At 34.9% G+C, this 19,889-nt stretch overlaps 1 protein-coding gene across 3 annotated transcripts in view; it reads right to left on the bottom strand.

The window, feature by feature from the left end:
* GULP1 (GULP PTB domain containing engulfment adaptor 1) overlaps positions 1-19,889 on the bottom strand; it is a 4,195,041-nt gene that overhangs the window by 2,513,608 nt on the left and 1,661,544 nt on the right. For all 3 annotated transcript variants that reach the window (XM_044075155.1, XM_044075158.1, XM_044075157.1), the window contains exon 6: positions 1,872-1,928. The gene's annotated coding sequence lies outside the window, so the exon portion shown is untranslated. The remainder of the gene's footprint in view (positions 1-1,871; positions 1,929-19,889) is intronic.

The raw sequence follows: 19,889 nt of genomic DNA, 5'->3' as shown, positions 1-19,889 counted from the left end.
AGTTGACACACACACTCTTTGAAATTTGATTTTCACACACACACACCTACCTGGAAAGGCTCGCACAGATTTAAAACTATGCCTCCTCTGCCCAGACTATAAGGTAGATACTGCCACCAGAACACTCCAAAGCCAGTTACTCTAAGTCTCTTACAAGGGTACCCAATTATACTGAGTAAAATTATTACTAATACAAGTGGTAGTGTTTGACCAATGCAGCAAGGCTTTCAGGAACATCCACAATGCCACCAAATAAATACAAGTACTCTCAAAGGTTAAAATATTCCCTGAAATGACCAGTCATAATGAAAAGTTTAAATATATTTAATAATAAATAATAAAAGAACATGAAAATACTGATATATATTCACAATAAACACCAGAGTTTCAATCACAGAAAGTATTAAACATAGCACAGATGGATAGATTCACATAGATACAGAAAACAGTACTTAACTAATCTCACTATATTTTCCTGACTGATCTAAATAATTACTGTCTCCTAGTTCACTTACTAGAGCAAGGCAAGATGATGTGGGTGTGTGGTCTTCCTTGTCTGGCTTTACAGACTACTCGGAGATGTCTGTCTCATCTAGTATTAAAACATCATTTCAGTGCTGGATTACAGAATGACTTACATAAATCTGTTCATCTGACTCTGGTTCTTACACTACCCCCTTTACTAGAAATTGAACCAAAATTTAGCATACAAGTGTCATAATACACCCACATGGAGCTTTGCTAAGATGTGTTACAGCATTTGGAAGCTGTAAAACAATTTCAAAAACTTCCACCCTTCCAGGGTAGCAATTAGTTCACACTTAAGGACAATACAGTAGGATTCATAGTCCTGGTTTTCGCAGACATGTTGTCTCTGGCTGCAATCAGAACTGTGAGATGCAATCTTTATGGCCTAAACCAGGTAATTTAATTTATTTTTCAAAGTTAGCTTGACTGAGATTAACCTCTTATCTTCAAGTATCCTCTGTTACAATATATTCATTTTAATAGTTACAATACAGTCTGTCATACAGGTGTATTTCTTTTCTGTCCAGCAGGACCCACTGTTGGTCAATTTTTTAATACAAGCAACTTTACAAATACATTTTCAACACAAACACCTGTACAAATCAGTTTGATATATAAATGACATATAATTCTTTACAAAACTCTAGCTAACTATGCTGGCATATGTTATACATCCACTGCCCTACTTCTCCTGGCATAGCTGGCAATACCTCACATCACCACAGCATGAGCTGCAAAGACTCCCATGTCATTAGCATATAGTCTGATATCCAAATGTGATATACTAATCTAGTAGAATACTCAGGAATGGTCCCAGCATACCACTAGCTTGCTACGGATTTACCATTAGGACTTGTTTCAGAAATCATGCACATTTATAAAATATCTCAAGGCCTTCTACATTCATTGGAAATACATATTTTAAAATATTTATTCCGTAGACATTCAGTACATGAACCTTCTTAACCCGTACAACTTACATAACATGAAAATGTCTGGAAGCATACTGAAATCATTTATTCATTCTCTCTAAACAAACAAACAAACAAAACAAAAAAAATCAGATGTCCAAGCAGGGCAACAGTGTCTCTTTCTTGTATACACGATACAAATGTCTGATCTACAACATGACATCCAGCCATAGGATAAGCAGCATCTGCTAAAGCAAAACAGTCCTCAGCACACTGCACAGTGATAAGACAACTCTCTAGGCACCCTTTCATATAAAAACAGTACATGTCATAGCTAACAGGCCTTTTTGAACTATGTAAAGTGAAGAGCAACTAAAAAAGATGCCAACAAAACTGCTGAGTTTATATAAAAGTAAAAATGTCAGTACTTACTAAAGCAATGTTTCCTTCTTCACTTACAGACAATGTAAGAAGAAATCCAAGATCTTCCTAAAAAAAAAGTCCAAATCCAAAAATTATATGCAGGCTTCATATTCCAGCTTCATTAAGTCAGGTGAGTAATTTATAACATGTTTAGCAGCAGTTGTTATTTTATCATTGTCAAATATACAGTAGTGTTTTAATGATGAAATGTGAAACTACCCATGTTTTCATTGTTTCAAGTGACACTAATAAGTCTAAAGGGAACAATTTCCCTAGCTTAAAATTCTAGAGATGTTTCATACCCCTGTCCCCTCCAAGTCTATTTCTACTATGTAGTTGTCTGTTCAAAAATGAAGAAAGCATGACCCAGTTTATAAATATGACAAATGTGACAAACTACAGATCTGATTTTAAACAAATTCTCCTCATCTGCAGGTATATTACTTATGTTCTTTCCTAGAAGATCAAATTGGGCACAGCACATTTATTATGGAGTCTAAAAGAGAAAAGCCCCACTGATATAGAAGCAATGCCAGACACAGAATTCCAACAACACCTTAAAAAGAAATCTGCTAGTCCAGCTTAAATATAGTAGCAATGGATAAACCAATTGTATGAAAGCAAAGAGAAGAGATAACCTCATGGTGAAATTTAAATACCCTATAGACTGAAGGATAAAAATACCCCATAGACTGAAGGAAAAAAATTACACACAGAAGTGAAAAGGTAGTTTAGAAGACTGCATAAAACTTTCTGTATCGAAGCAAAGTATATAAAAAACATATGGATACTAGTTTTAAAGATCTTGAGACTACAAAAACAGGGGAACAGCAAGGGTGAGGGGGATGAAGTAAGTGAAGATGGGAAAAATAATGGCAAGGGGTAGGGATTGTTAAAAAAACAGGGATGATATGAGCAAGGAAAAAAACAAAAATTGTGATATAAAGAATACAAAAAAAAATGGAATGGGAAGGACCAGAGGTGAGGTCTGAAGAGTTATGGTTTCATGGTTATTACAACAGTCAAAAAAAACAAAAAAAAAAAACAATGGAAGTCAGTTGCAAGGTAAACAAAGATGATAGAACAGTCATAATATTAAAAGTGTAAGACAAAGCACCTAGCTGAATTCTAATATCACTTCAAAAACTCACAATCATTCAAGTCTTGTGAGAGGTGAGTTAAATTATTCCAAGACATGGCAACAAGGTTTTGAAACATGCACTATGCCTGTTGGTAAAAGAACTCACCTTTACAGGAGATGCATTTCAAGGCCATGGATAGATGCAGTCACTGGGAATGGATACCATGATGTTAAAAAAAATTGTGTTTGGGTACCCAACGCATGAATGAAAAGCATCCCAGGACCAGATCTCTTACTTGGTAAACAAATAATAAATAATAATGATGTTAGTGGAATATGAGATTTGGTAAGCCATGATGACTTGATTTTTAACTGTTAACTGAGGGAAATGCAGGCAATGTAGAGACATCACAGCTGCCCAAGTGTGTGCATGAGTAGGGATAACAGTTTCAAAACTGAACTATGCCCTTCCATGCCTGCTTCCAACTGCAGTACTTAGGAGGTTAAGGGAGCTATATATTGATCTTGGAAGTAGTAGGCCCTAGCTTACATATGCATGATTGTATGAGCTATGTAAAACATTACAGATTTTTGATTTGTTATTGTTATGGTTAACTTCATAAGTCTGAAAATTTAGCTCAATAGCAACTGTTAAACCTAACAGCTTGGAGGAAGTAACACGTACGAGCGTATTACTGGAAGAACTAATTTTTAGGAAAGGCAAAGCAACAATAGCACCATTTTTTATTCAGATAATAAGTTCTTAGTTAACTTAAAATGTACATAAAAGACAAAAACAGCACTATTCAAGAGTACTACATTTCTGACAATAGTACAGTTCCTCTAGCAATTAGCGGTACAGAGATTAGTCATGAGGAGGTTGGAATTTACTGGGGGAAACTGGCAAAGGAACCAAGGTATTGGAAACAAATATTTAGACAGGGAAAGGTAAAATAATGGGAAAAGGCCAAAAAGACATTTGGATTGCAGACAAGACACAGTCTTCCCTATCAGGGATTGATGTCAGAGTATAGGCAAATAGAAAGGGATAAGGGAATCCTAAGTGAAAGACATACACTGGTAGAGTTTTTAGTTGAATCTAGAACAGAAGCTGCTGTTAAAAAATAGATAATTAATAGGGCATATAAAACACTGCATGATAAATATAAGAATCAATCAGAGGAGGATAGAAAAGATTGGGAAGAGACAATGGATAAGCAGTTCACAAAGAAACAACAGGAAGACATATGTATGGCTCCCAAATGTGCAACAAAGTCTAGAAGATTTAGGATTTTTGTTTTGAAGTGTTTCATAAGTATTTTATATCCCAAGCTGACTCCAAAGAATTTGTCCTCATGCAAATGGCAAGTGTTGGAGGTGCAATGGGGAAGAAACAGGTAAATGGACGCATACATTGTGATAGTACAATGAGTTGGAAGACTTTAAAAATTCCTTAGAGAGTAGCCTGTCAGAAACAGTAGGTGAGAGTACAGATGTAATTAATGAAAATATTTTTTTATTTGTTTTTTGAGCTGGGATACAGGATCTGAATTGTTTACACATAGTAAGGCCTTCTTAAGTTTAATTCTGGTGGATGACAAAAAAGCTTTTACTAGAAAATGGAAATCAAAGTTTAAAGCAACCTTATTTGAAGTACTGAATATTGTAACCGAGAAAAAAGAACTGAAACTGGGATCTTTAGAAAAGGGTATGAGCAAATTACACCGAAAAATGGAATTTGTGGGAAGAATAAATGCAGAAAAATGTTTTGGAGGAGAAATGAGGTTTAAAGGAAGGGAGGAATTAACAAATGGATGTAATGTTGGATTGATTATATTATACAAATGAATATAAGTGATGTATAACATTTGCAACTATCAACAAGTAAATATGTTTTGTTTTCTTTTGTATAAATGTAAGTTTGTCTGTGTCACAAGTGATAATTCAATAAAGGTATTATAAAAAAAAAAAAAACAGTACAGTGCCACTATGAATCACTTATTAGCGTGGGGGTGGGGGGTTGTTGGTAGAAATTGGACCAGTCAGTGTGAGTCATACTGTACATAGGTTCATATGTGTTTATAAGGCTTATGACCACAAAGGCCTTTTTAAGCCTAGCCATGCATCCCAAATCTCTGACAAATTCTGATACCCTTGATAAGTGTAAGCATGTGCCTGGCAGATGAACCATTTACAAGTTACCTCTTTGCATTAAAGACGTAGGTGTCAAACCAGGGATAAATGTCCGGTTTTCCATCCAACTGTCCAAGTTGCACTTGAATAGGGTTAAGGAGGAACTCTGCTTCACTTTTAGTGAGGAACCTCTGTGGAGGTTCCAGTTGTTGGATATGCCTGGTTAGGTACAGATGTTCCAGTTGTTGTATATGCCTGCTTAGGTACATGCCAAAGGGGGCATTGTAGTCAAAGATATGTCTGATGAATGCCAAATACAGGGGAACAATGACTTCCTTGGACTTAGATGCCATACCTTTGTTTATAAGTTGCCCAACATAGAATGATTTCCTCACCACTGTAGACACAGGATGATCAAAGGCTAGATTACTATCTATGTATGTCCCCAAGTCCCTGACTACTGGGTCAACTCTAAGAGGTATGTTGTCAATATGATAGTTACCAGGCATGGATGACTTCCCAAAGGATACTATTATGGATTTCTTGGCATTTAATTTTAGTCCATGGCTCTGCCACCAGTTGTTTGTCTGTGTCAGCCCCTCCTGTTGAACATTTGTGTCAGTGTGAGATTCAATGTCAGCTCCTAATTTGCAATCATCTGCAAATTTACTCAGCCAGAGTCCACTGACATTAGCATAGACTACTGAAAAGCACATGCCAAAAAGGAGTGGTCCAAGGACTGATCCTTGAGGGATTCCACTTGTGACTGGCCTCTTTATAGAAGTGGACTCCCCAATTCTAACTTCCTGGGTCCAGTCTGTAAGCCAGTTAGCCATCTTCTAGGTGACATACGGGTTTGTACCTAACTTCTTGAGTTTGTCAACAATGCTTGAGTGTGGTATTGTGTCACATGCCTTGGCCAGGTCAAGGTAGGCAGTGTGAATGATTTTGCCCTCACCTATTGCTTTGGTGACCTTTTCAAAGAAGTCCACCAGGTGCAGTATGCATGATCTGCCCTTGATGAAGCCAAAATGGGTTGGGCCCAGTGCCTGGAAGTTTACTATATCTCTAGTGATCATCAGTATTTTTGAGAATTAACCGGTTGTCAGTAAACATGAGGCAATTTCTACATTGCCTCAGGATGCCCATATCCACCAAGCCAGTAATGGAGACAGTAGGAAAGTTCATATCCATGGCAACAGACCTTTTTTTATTAATTAGACTGTTGTAGTGAGAATATCAATCCCTGTCAGGAGTATCTGTTTTGCAACTATCTGGAAAGTGCTTCTTACTGCAAACTAGCTGTCCTATGTGCATCTAGGTATTTGAGAAATTTCAATTGTGCTTTTACAAGAAAAATGTCACTCAAGGTGTTTGAGTCTATAGACAGCATTGCCAAACACTTGAGGGGAAAACTAATAGACAGACCCTGGAAATTCGAGGATGAAGTATTTAGGCAGATATTCTGAAGTTAGAAACAAATCAAGCAGTACTTACTGAAAACAATTAGCTTGTCACGAATGATGAAAAGAGCGGAGTTGCATGAATGGCTACTACTAATGCTGGTCTCAGCACAGCTTCACTCTGTTGGGATACAATATTCCGTTGCTTCTTCTCTCACCAGAAGCAAAATGTTAGCATTCATGCCAAGAAGAGAAGCAGGCCATAGCCTGTTTGATGATCCACAGTCTTGTCGCAGATGATACAAGGGTCTGTAGGCTTGTAGCCTTTTTCTGGAAAATGTCTCGATAGCAACCAGACTGATCAGGTATATTAAGCACAGACACTCACTCTCCAACCAGAAACAGTCAGGAATCAATGCACTCTGCTCCTACTCTCACCAGGATCAGAATATAAGCACAGATTCCAAGCTGTCATCTATAAAGCAGTTATTAGGCTTTCTGGCGATCAGGTAACTTTAGAATAAGCTAGCCTGGACAACACATGTGGGCAGCTAACAATAATGAAATCTTAGATGTACAAGCAGGGCACCATGAATGCTGTCAAGTGTTTATCTGGGTACAAATGGATACTGTCATACTAAAGAGTGAAGTGCTTACGTGCTTTATGACATACAGGCTCTACAATAATGCCACAGTTACCACATAAAACTGTAAAAGGAAGCCCATGTCAGTGTGCATTTTAGGGGATAAGGGATTATTGCAGCCCAGTATATTCATCATGGTTTCAGATGAAACAAAGTCCCATAATGCTCTTCATAGAACATGAAAAGCAGGATTAAGTATAGAGGAAGAAACAAGAGTGCCAACATAAAAGCAATTAAAGCTTGATAATGGTTTACAAAATCCATTACTACTGAGCATATCTTAGAAGTCAAAATACCTGACTGAGACTTCTAGCACTTTGGTGCAACATCACTGCAGCCAGCAACAATATGATTGGAAACCCAATAAAACAAGAAGAAAGACTAAACAACTATAAACCAAGTTCATAGTATTGCTCAGAGACTAACTCCTCAAATAAATACATTGATTTTAACCCAGTCCAATACAGAAGTATGTTAAATGGTGCTAACAGTAGTCAAACCAGGAAATCATGGGTGATCCACTGCCTATAGAAATGATGCAGTCACTAATAATATTCCAGGACTGACTAGATCTATGTTGCAACCACTTGTACAGATAAGTAATATTCTGATGTTTAGGGATGCAAACAGTGCCAGCTAAGGAAACTTTTACAGTCAAACTTCAAGAAACTATTTAATAGAAATAATATCTGATGAATGACAAAAGGGAGAAAGCCTGATTAAGTTTACATGTTTAGAAATATGAATTAGGTAAACCATTTTCATGGGTCTATATTACTTTCCTCTTGTTTCTTATTTCTTTGCAAACAGGTATTGTTTTACTCCGTTTCTTATTTCTTTGCAAACAGGTATTGTTTTACTCCGACTATTCTATCTACATTATAAGAGTGACGACAAACTAAAACCAGAAAAACAAGAAACCACGGACTTGACAAACAGGAGATTTAATAAATATAAACAAATATAACGAAAAATGATATATCAGGTAAGCGCTTTCGTTTGGCGCCTGCCAAACTTTTTCAAAGAGTTATCACATCACTTCCTGTAAGCTAAATAGTATTAATCAGTGATGTAAGCAATTAAAAAATTCAAACCATTAAAGAAACAGCACGTTACCCTTAAAATGAACCATAAGAGTTATACGAGATGGAAATGAATTTAATGCTTTAGCAAAACATATCAGCATAGACACATCTCATAATTTTAAATTTGTGGTTCTGGATGTCCTAAAGATAGATATTAGGGGTGGTGCATGGCAACTATTACTAAAAAGGCTTGAACTTGAATGGCAATTAAAACTAAATGCACATAACTGGCCAGGCTTGAATAACGCAACATTTATAGCCAGTATTTTAAAGTTAAAAGCACGTTTAAGATAAATTTATTATATATTTTATGTACACTTACTGGTATATATATATATATATATATATATATATATATATATAGATATTTAATATCATAAATACAAACTTATTAATCAATTTTAACATTTTTAATTTACTACATATTTGATATTACATATTGTATATTATATATTACTAGGTATATTTATATATAGTAGTTTCAGTACATTTCAACATATTTATTGCATATTTATTGTATATTTTTTTAATTTATTATGTATTGATGTTATGCTATGCTTATTATTTATTTACAAACCTATACATACAAAATTACATAAATATCAGTTTCACATATAATATACATCAACATCTAGATCTTATGATTCATCATAATTTATTTTACAATAATTAAATATTTATTTACATTCATTATTTATACTGTTAAATATTATTTTATTTACTTCAACATCATTTTTTTATATATATATATATATTTTTTAATACATATACATTTTATATATATTTTTTATATGGTTACGTTGTTTAGCTTTTATTGTCATAATTATCACATTACACACCATCATCACTATTATCATTACACCAATTTCTTACTCATGCTGGTGTTTTATTATTTTGTCTTATTTAAGATGAATTATAACACTAACCTTTTCAGCAATGATTATATTAAGCACAATATAGGAAGTAAAAGTAACATTCATTATACATTGTATACTTTTTGTACTTATACTAAGAACTGTTGCAACAGAAAAAATTTGAGTCAGTGATTGCTTGTGTTTGACAAAAAGGTTTATTGATAAGGTCTATACACTCCATGTACGCACTTCTTTGTTTTCTTTAGTTAAGCATTGTGTGTATATATACATTAATTTTATCAGTATAAGAACAAAAGTAAAATTATTAAATGTATTGTTTTGATATATGTGATTTATACTAATTTCACACATACATATTTTGCATATAGGTTTTGAACACATGCGTATATATTATGTTGTCTTTTTATACACATACATTTATTCACTATTAACTTGTCATTAGTTTAATATACAGAAAATTGGTTCATTTTAAGGATAACGTGCTGTTTGTTTAATAGTTTGAATTTTTTAATTGCTTACATTTCTATCTACATTATGATGTAAATAAGTGCATTACATTTATAAATGAATTACTCAGTATTTCAGAATGTGTGTTATCAGACTTAAATATCCTTTATTTGAACTGGCTAGACCCTCATTGTTTTCCTTTAAGTCCTGCTCCCTGACATATTGAAATATTTGTTGCTGTCTTGCCGACATCACATGTTTATTTACTGTTCCATAACCTCCCTTATCCCTTTGAATTTAAACACACTGAAAGTAGATATACATAATAAGCATAATTCAGTGGCTATTAATGCTTCTTCCCAAATTATACTGAAAAAAGAGGAGATAAATATTGTGATGACTGTACATGATATAGACAATTTTAGAATCAGTTGATTAAGGGTTAAACAAATAACCATTGTCTATAATTCCTTGCCAATGATATCACCAGAATAAGACACCTTAATATCAATAAGATGTTCACAGTGATACACATATGGGCATACTATTTAACTGATTACTGTAATGATTTATACCTATTATAACTTCAGGGTAATTCTTCTTTCATTTCTTTCATTTTATCTATTTACGTTTTACATTTGTTTCCCTGATAAGGAAATTTACTTAAAGAGTTTTAACAGAGGCTCTAGATAGATCCAAAAGTAAAAGTACATCAACATCAAAACAGTGATTTTAAATAATTGCCTTGTATTATACATCAAGAAAACAAATTGCACAAGACTATTTGTGAACAAATTCACTTCAGCTGTTTAAAACAAATGCAAAATAATAGCAATCATTAACAAAGAATGGATACAAAATATGAATTGTAAAATAAAATAAAGTAAAACAAAACAAAAAATACCCTTTATAGACAGCAAATGGTACTGTAGAAATGCATGTCAACAAATAACACATTCTTAAATCAAACAGGAATAAGCTAACGGAGTACCTTAGTGTAGGTTAATATACAGTGGATCTAGGACAACAAAATTAGTAATGCTAGAGTACCTAATGACTGTAATAAATAAAACAACAACAAATCAGATATAGAAGGTAAGTTTAATGAACATTTAAAAAGCAAACAAAAAAAAAACAGATGCATGTTCTTTCTTTTTTGTGTTTGATGCTTCCTCGCGTTATTATATTAACAGAAATACTAAAACTGTTTTCACCCATGATAAAGTACTTTGAAAAGAAGATAAGGTGGGAAAAGTAGAAACAAAGGCTGTGCGGTGTACTGAAAGGAGCACAGAAAGTGGACTTGATTTGTCATTGCTTCAGACTGATAATAGTTATGTAAATTCAAGGCTATTTTTGACTAGTTTCTCATTTTTTTTTTCGGAAAAAGTACAAGTACAAATGTTACAGAAACTGTATCAGCTTGTGGAAAAAAATAGGTGGAAATCAGGCCTGCGTTTGTGGAACAGGATTAGCCTGAGGTTACATTAAAGCATTGTTTTGGATTTTTGGGTGTGATGCTGAGTACAAATAGAGAAGGCTGAAATCTAGATGGCCATTTCTACTTGCAATGACATTTTTTTTTTGTCAGTTGGCTGAACTTTTCTAATGTTTAGTCACTCTGTTAAATAAGACTACACATGTTTCTGACTGGATACACCATCAACATCTGATTTTTTTACACTATCAATAATGTCCAGCAAATAATGGAATCAAGTAATTTAAACAAATCAATACAGTGTCATTTCTACTTTTAGACTGATCACTAATGTCTTCCAGGAAGGAGACACTGGCTGTATTGCCAAACGGCTCATTTTTTGATACTGAAATCCAATGACTATGTTATATTATATAATAATGTCAACTATGTTTGCCATTGTTAAGCCATTTTCTACTCTGTAGAGTTTCTTGAAATGTCTATGTTTATTTACTTGCTTTTCTGTTTATTTATTTTTTTCTTGTTAACAGAGTTACAGGTTTAACCCACATGGACTCTTCTTTTCATTTTTGGCCTGAGAGCACTGTCCGGCTAAATGACTTGTTTAGAGTAATACAGAAGGCAAATGGAGGCTGAAGAAATCAGGTCCTGCACTACACTATGAAGCTTGTTAAGAAATCATAGATTTAAACCAAACAGCAAAAGCAGCCACTGCAAATCGTAAACCAAGTAAAAAATGATCAGGACAGCCAAACGGTTCCGAGTACGACTTTTACTGAAAAAACATTTAAAATATTAGCACTTTTGTCTAACTTATTGTAGACATCTTCAGAGAAATATAAAAAGATGTAAAACGGCCATAACATCATGAGAACACTCTAAAACAGCCTCTTTTTGTATCAATCAGGAGGTGTGTAAAAAACAGAAAGTATGTAACAATGTATCAAAAAAGACCACCAAAACTCTTAAAGTGACCTGTGCAATTTAAAAACAAGCTGTGCTGTTTAAAACCATAGTAAAACTTTGTTTAACTAAAAACCACTGTCAAGAAATCAAACAAGAAAGTAAAAATAGCATTCTCTCACTGAACACTCTAAATAAATAGGGTGCAGAAAAAGTAATTTTAAAATGTGCAGTCAAAAGTCCAAGTTTAGAAGCCTTATATTTCAGTTCACTAGTAACAGATACTGCTTCATTTAAACCTGGTACACTCATGTGAAAATGTACATAGACAATGCGTACCAAAGGAGCTTTGCTTATGGAAGTTCCCCCAGGGGATAAAAGAGAATTCCCCATTTCACATGAAATGTTTAGATTTGTTTGACCATACCAATCTTGAATTTATTCACTTGTTAATTAAAGACAATGAGCGAAAAATGACAGTTTTAAAAGAGGAAGTTTCTAAATTAATCTCCTCTACTTCAGGAGACTTATATTTTGGCCAGTATAAGCATTACTTCAATAATGTGTTTAAACAAGTTACTACAAGCATCCTGTCATTTAAAAGGAGAAAGGACAAGAAAATAGAGAGAGATAATCATGAATACAACACCAAACATGTGTATCCGATACCCAAATCTCTCAACAAAGTACATTCACCCACTGAAGTGGTAGTGACTGAACCTACTGAATTTCAATATGAAAGTGTCCACGAAAACAGAGAGGTCACTTTAGGACAAGAACTCCAAAGATGATCTTCCAGAATAGCCAACAAAAACAAATCAAACATGGAAGAAATTAATCAGTTCATGGGGGGGAGGACAGAACACAGTGATCCAAGAGGAACTCATATTCCACCATATTCAACAACGGGTGAATTGTGATGAGACTGCTTCCTCTGGTACGGTGTATGTTATGAATTTCTATCATTTTAACATCTAGAATTACACAGACATTTTAATACAACATGAACATCATGGTTTATTTTTAAAAGGCTTCACTTTTATTCCTGCTTGTTGTGCAAGTGTAGAACAGACTTTAATTGACTTTACTTGACTCTTATTTTTTTTCTGAAGATGTCTAGAATAAGTTAGAAGAAAGTAGTAATGTTTTAAATGTTTTTTCAAAAAAAATTACTCTGAACTGTTTGGCTGTCCTCATCATTTTGTTTTTTTTAGATTTTTCTTGGTTTATGATCTGCAGTGGCTGCTTTTGCTGCTTTTTTTTTATTTTTTTCCAATTTTGAGGAGCAACTACCATATCAGCTATGAATTCTGATGATTTGTTTATGAACAATTCTCCAGCAATGGATTTCACATGTTTGATGGGTAACCTGAATTTGTTGATCCAGCAACTTACCCAAGTTGTATCACAGTCAATGACTGCAAAATTGATGATTCTATACACAATTACCTGTTGCTCAGAGAATCCCAACAGTGGAGCAACAGATAAATGAACAGTGTATTTACCCTTTGGGTAACAATGCATTTGGACTTGCACAGACCGATTTCCCTGAAACTGCAAATGATTTAAAATGGATGGACTCTTTTAATTTCTCTGATGATTGTAGATACATTAGATCACCAGGTAGACAATATTTGCCATTAGACTAGAAGATTAAGCTTTTGGACAATACTTTAAATTCAAATCATTACAAATGAGCAAATATTTTTATGTGAAAGTGTACATAGACAGTGCATACCAAAGGGCTTCAGATATGGAAGTTCCCCCAGGGGATAGAAGAAATCATGGAACTTTTACAATTATTTGACCATACCAGTCTTGAACTTACTCACTTATTAATTAAACAGAAAGAGCAAAAACATGACAATTTTAAGAGGAAGTTTCTAAATTAGTCTTGTCTATTTTGGAAGACTTAAATTTTGGCCATTATAAGCATTCCTTCATTACCATGTTACTACAAGTTACTACAAGCACGTTATCAGTCAAAAGGAGAAAAGACAAGAAACTAGACAGAGATAAGCATGAATGCAACACCAAATGTGCATATCCAAAACCCAAGTCTCTTAAAAATGTACATTCACCCACTGAAGAGATGGTGACTGAACCTACTGAATTTCAATATGAGAGTGTCCATGAAAACAGAGAGGTCCCGTTAGGACAAGAACCCCTGACATGATCTGCCAGAATAGCCAATAAATACAAAAAAACATGGAACAAATGAATCAGTTCAATAGCGGAAGAACAGAACACACTGGCCCAAGAGGAACACATATTCCACCAGATTCAACAACCAGTGAATTGTGATGAGATCACTGCTTCTTCTGGTATGGTGTCTGTTATGAAATTCTATAACTTTAACATCGACAATTACACAGACATTTTAATACAACCTGAGCATCATGGTTTATTTTTAAAAGGCTTCACTTTTATTCCTGCTGGTTGTGCAAGTGTAGAACAGACTTTAATTGATTTGAAATTATTTTCAAGAAAAATGAATTTAACAATCGTAATGGGGGACAATATGAACAACAAAAGTATGATGAAGAACATGAAATGGAAAAGCACATACAACCCCCACGCCTTCATCCAGTTATTAATGCATTTGAAAAAGTTAGAGAGATTGAGATTTGAAAACTTTTAGCAACAGAAAGACAACACGTTTTACACTCTTACACATTCTGAAAAACAGCTACTTGAAAATCTTATTAACAACATTCGGTGGATTAAACCAGATAAAGGGGAAGTGCTGCTTATTATCGATTTAATTGACTATACCAGTAGAACGACTAGTTTATTGACGGACACCAGTGTATACCAACCAGTTTCTCTGAATAACATTCATACTGCATACAGTTCAATTGACATGTGGTTGGAAAAACTATTATTGATTGAGGACATCTCTGTAGACTTATACAACTTTCTTAAGGTGTCCTTTCCAATTATTTACAAAATATTTGGCATCCCAAAAATACATTCAAGCATATTAGATCCACCATGATGACCAATAGTGGCAGCAAGCAGGTCAGTGACTGAGCCTTTTGCAAAATTTCTGGATACCAAATTCAAACGTCTTTTTAAAGACTTTCCACATGTTTTGAGAGACTCATAGAATTTTGACGATAAATTAAGAAATTTACAGAGTGGAGAAAATAACCTACTGGTTACCTTGGATGCCAAAACTTTATTTAAAGTGATTCCACGTGACATTGGTTTATCATGGTTCATTGACATTATTTTGAATTCCCATTTAGTTACTGACAACATGCTTAGACTCATCTCCGATTTTATGAAAACTGTCCTGACCAACAATTTCCTGTTTTTTGATAGAGAATATTTTAAACAGATCTGGGGGTGGCAATGGGTGCAGCATGGACCCCAACCTTTGCTAACATGGTTTTATTAAAATGGGAAAAGGATGTGGTATTTAAATTGGACTACTTTCAGCACTGTAAGAGCTACTGCCACTTTCTGGATGACATCCTTTTGATTTGGTCAGGTACTTTACACCAACTGGAAGAGCTTGTAACAGAACTGGAGAAATCAAGAGATGTTCTTAGATTTTCATCCAACATCAAAGAGCACAAGATCCATTTTTTGGATGCTGAACTTGTGAATAACAGTGATGGCACATTAGATACATCTATATATCATAAACCTACATACTGTAATTCATTTCTGCATTTTAGGAGTTGCCATCTTTGTCACCAAAAGAAGGGTGTTCTGAAAAGTGAATTTGCATGAATTTCTAACCTCAAACACTGATGAGTGCTTCAGAGATGCCTGAGTTATTAAAAAACATGTTTTTGATCATGACTATCCTGTGAAGTTGGTTGAGAAGATCAAAGAAAAAAATCTGGGCAGAGAGAACTAAGAAGTATTCTCCAATTATATATCATGGTTTATGTAGTGATGAAACTAGCAGAGATGACCGAAGGAATATAAGTAATCAGAATGTTATCATTTATTATTCCTTGGATGCAGCAGACATCAGGAATATTATATTAAAAAATTGGCTGCTAGTAGAGAATAAAAGTGACTTTAAAGGTCACTTCGATGGCATGCCTTCTTGCATATGTAAGAATTGTCCAAATTTCAAAAGAATTCTAGACAGAGTAGATAAAAAAAGTCATGCACTGGAAGGTTTGAGACATTGAAATGGTGCTGGTGCAAACAATGCATGTATATGGAAAATAACTATAGAAGGACACTGTTAGAAGATGGATTACTAGGGGCAAATATTTTTGCTATAAATCTAAAGTTGTTTACCTTGTCCGGTGTCAGTCATGCATAGCCTTTTATATAAGCAAGACCAACAAGTCTTTTAATAAACACAATTATCAGCATTTGTATAGCATTGAAAAAAAACTCAAAAGTGCCCTAGCAAGGCATAAAATAAGCTGTGAACATGTTTCTATGTTTAGATTTTCCATTCTTGAAAGGATTTCAGATGAAAACAACAAAGGTGACTGGCAGAAATTATTATTGCATAATTTATGTTGGCAGTTACGTTTGGATGCCACAAGTCTGCCAGGTTTAAATGAAGCAGTATCTATTACTAGTGAACTGAACTATTAGAGTGCTAAACTTTGAGTTTTGACTGCACATTTTAAAGTTACTTTTTCTGCAGCCTACTTATTTACTGTATTCAGTGGTGCAGAAGTTAGCATTGTTGCCTCACAGCAAGAGGTTCTCCAGTTCGATTCTTAGCTGGAGTGCCTTCTGTGTGGAGTCTGCATGTCCCCCCCATGGTTGAGTGACATTTAAAGCCATGCAGGTAGGTGCATGTGTGAATGGGTGTGCCTTCTTTGAAGGTTGGGTGTCAGGCTGGCCCCTCGGCACCGTAAAAATCCACTGCCAATCATTAGTGGACCGGAGTTCTGCTGTTGCAACCCCCTAACCAGGAAAAGCTGAAAGACATTAGTTTTTTAGTGGTGGATCACCATTTTTATTTTCAAAGTGGATCTTTTAATATGTTCTTGTTTGATTTGTTGATAGTGGTTTTCAGTGTTACAAAGTTTTACTATTGTTTTAAACAGCACAGGTTGTTTTTAAATTGCACAGGTCGCTTTAAGAATTTTGGCAGTCTTTTTTGATATATTGTTACATACTTTCTATTTGTTACACACTTCCGGTTTGATATAAAAAGGAGCTGATTTAGAGTGTTCTCATGATATTACAGCCTTTTTAGGTCTTTTTGTTTTTTTCTGAAGATGTCTGCAATAAGGCAATGAAAGCTCTAATATTTTAAAGGGTTTTCAGTAAAAAACATACTCAGAACCGTTTGGCTGTCCTGATCCTTTTGGATTTTGGATAGCACGGATTTATTCCTTTACACTAACTGCCTGAAAATGCAGGAAATGGCAAAAAAATATCAAAAGACCAGCCCACTTACTCAATTACCAATTATTAAAAATTTAAATAAAGTACAGTGAACAATAGCTGCTCCCACATGTTGAAATTAATCAGTTCTGGAGGTCTGGGCACCTAGTGAGGCTGAGTCCTGGGTGACTCAGATAAGAGTGCCACCAAGCCTGTCCCACTGTAAAAGTATCCGAGCAGACCCATGACATGTTAAAGGGATTATATCTCTTAGTTTACATGGGAATGCCTGGGTACCCACTGACTGCAGCGGATATAAGAAAGTCTGGTTTTCTATCCTTAGCTTGCTATTACCTCAGTCCTGTCCAGAGCAAGTGGTTTAAAAACTGACTTCCTGGACAAAGAAAGTTATATATATATACCTATATCTATACCTAGCTATCTATCTATATATCTATATATATATATATATATATATATATATATATATATATATATGGGTTCCTATCACATCATCGAACTGTGTAATCACCGACACTCACCTCTTCGACACCAATCCATCGACGTCCATATCATCGACAATTCCGGTAAGCGATCTTCCCCCTCACAGGACCCATGGTAGCGCTTCTTCCTGTGTTACACCGATCAGGGTTTACGTGATTCCATACAATTTACCTTGAAAGCGCTACCATGGGTCCTGTGAGGGGGAAGATCGCTTACCGGAATTGTCGATGATATGGACATCGATGGATTGGTGTCGAAGAGGTGAGTGTCGGTGATTACACAGTTCGATGATGTGATAGGAACCCATATATATATATATATATATATATATATATATATATATATATATATGTGTGTGTGTGTGTGTGTGTGTGTGTGTGAATATGTATGAAAATCTCATGTAGTGGGTAAGGGAACAAATTACAAACTGAATTCCCTATCCGAGAGATCAAAAAATATAAAGTATTACACAACTTCCACATATTCCAGTTATCCATTTTCCTTTTTTTCTTTTCAGGTCCAAATTACTACTTTCTTGATTTCAAAGTTCTGTAATAGTTCTGCAGTAAATATACAAATTATCTGCTGAAAAGGGCTTTAGACATCCTCCAGAGATTTTATAGATGGCGTGCCTTGTGGAAGTGTTTCTATTAGAGTTTGGGTGAACTTTTCAATCACTTTTTCTAAAAGTGTCAGTTGTTTCTGTCTTCGTTCAATAGTATAACAAGGGATTAGTATATTATGCTCTTTACATTCCTGCAGGTTGCCAACCATCATCTTCTTCTCATGATCCAAATGGTCTATTTGTTCCTCTTCCAGTGACATTCTGTTGCTGGAGACTGTCGTCCAAGCAGCAATTAGGATTTTCTGCTTAGTCTTACACCCATATCTCCCACAGCAGCTTGACAGTCATGCACTACAATACTAGCGAACTAAGCAATGCTCATCCCTGTGCTGTGCAGATGCCAATTCCAGATACAGGTGTAGCATTGCTTGATGGAGTGAGTGGGTGTCCAGAGCCTTTAATGCTGTGTTCCTGAGCCTTAATTGGGAGTCAACAGTGCAGTCCAGATTGCCTTCCCTTCATTAAGGATAGGTGAACTGGAGTTGAGAGTTACTGCCACAGTTTGTACACAGCTCATCCAGTACATAGGCTGCTACCTGATCCCAAGTCATACATTCACAGGTTTGAATGTCATCTTATGTCCTATCGGAATTTTGACCTTCAAGATACTTAAGGCTGATTGCCATAAACACACACTGATATTTCCTGCATGTTTTTTATGGAAATTAATGACTGACCTCTCCTGATAGCAAGTGGAAAGATATTCCACAGTCCTGAAAGGTATTATGTAATGTATCTTTCATTTGTTTAATTACTGATATTTATTTTAAGTATCAAGTTCCCAAATCAAGAATTTGCTCCCTAGCAGTGTATTCCAGACATAGATTTTGAAACCAAATCAGAATGGAATTTACCTTGCATACGAAGATCACCTCTAAATAATCTATAATAACAAGAATATAATAAAATCTTGAAATATTTCTGAACAGTACAAGTTTTCCAACTCCAGAATTTTTCTAATAGGAAACATTCTACCATCCAAGTTCTTACAGGCAGTTTGTTCCAAGGCTGCATAAAGCATATTTGTATTCAATAATGGGATTAATCAATGAGGTATAAAGTGGTAAGTAATCTCTTGTGTAGTGACAAGCCGTGCCTTTCTGAATTATCAAGGCTACAGAATATGCATTTCAAACTTTGACAAGTACACAATTTTATTTTATCTATTTGACATTTGCTTACTCGGATAGTCTAACTGGGCATAAATCCTATTTTCAGTGGAGGCCCAGGAAGAAAAGTACCCTAAGACATAATACAAATTGCCAACATATAATCCTGGAAATATACACGTTGCAAAAGAAGTTAAAATAAATAATACAAATAAGATCAATACAAGAAAAAAGCATGATTACATCAGAAACCTGTAAACATATACATGATTATCTAAGTATATTTGACTATTATGGACAAAGAAGAAGTAACACGAAAGTGCTTGTTTGTTTGTCTTTTTCCCCGGTTCGGGGTCGCCACAGCGGAACTCCAGTCCGCTAATGATTGGCAGTCGATTTTTATGGTGCAGAGTTGCCAACCCAATGCCCAACCTTCAGCGAAGGCATGCCCATTCACGCAT

This window comes from Protopterus annectens, chromosome 6.part0 (assembly GCF_019279795.1).
Source record: "Protopterus annectens isolate FY-2018-M chromosome 6.part0, PAN1.0, whole genome shotgun sequence".
In the NCBI taxonomy this organism is placed as follows: Eukaryota; Metazoa; Chordata; order Ceratodontiformes; family Protopteridae; genus Protopterus; species Protopterus annectens.
The sequence above is the reverse complement of the archived record's forward strand: the minus strand, read 5'-3'. Positions and strand labels throughout refer to the sequence as shown.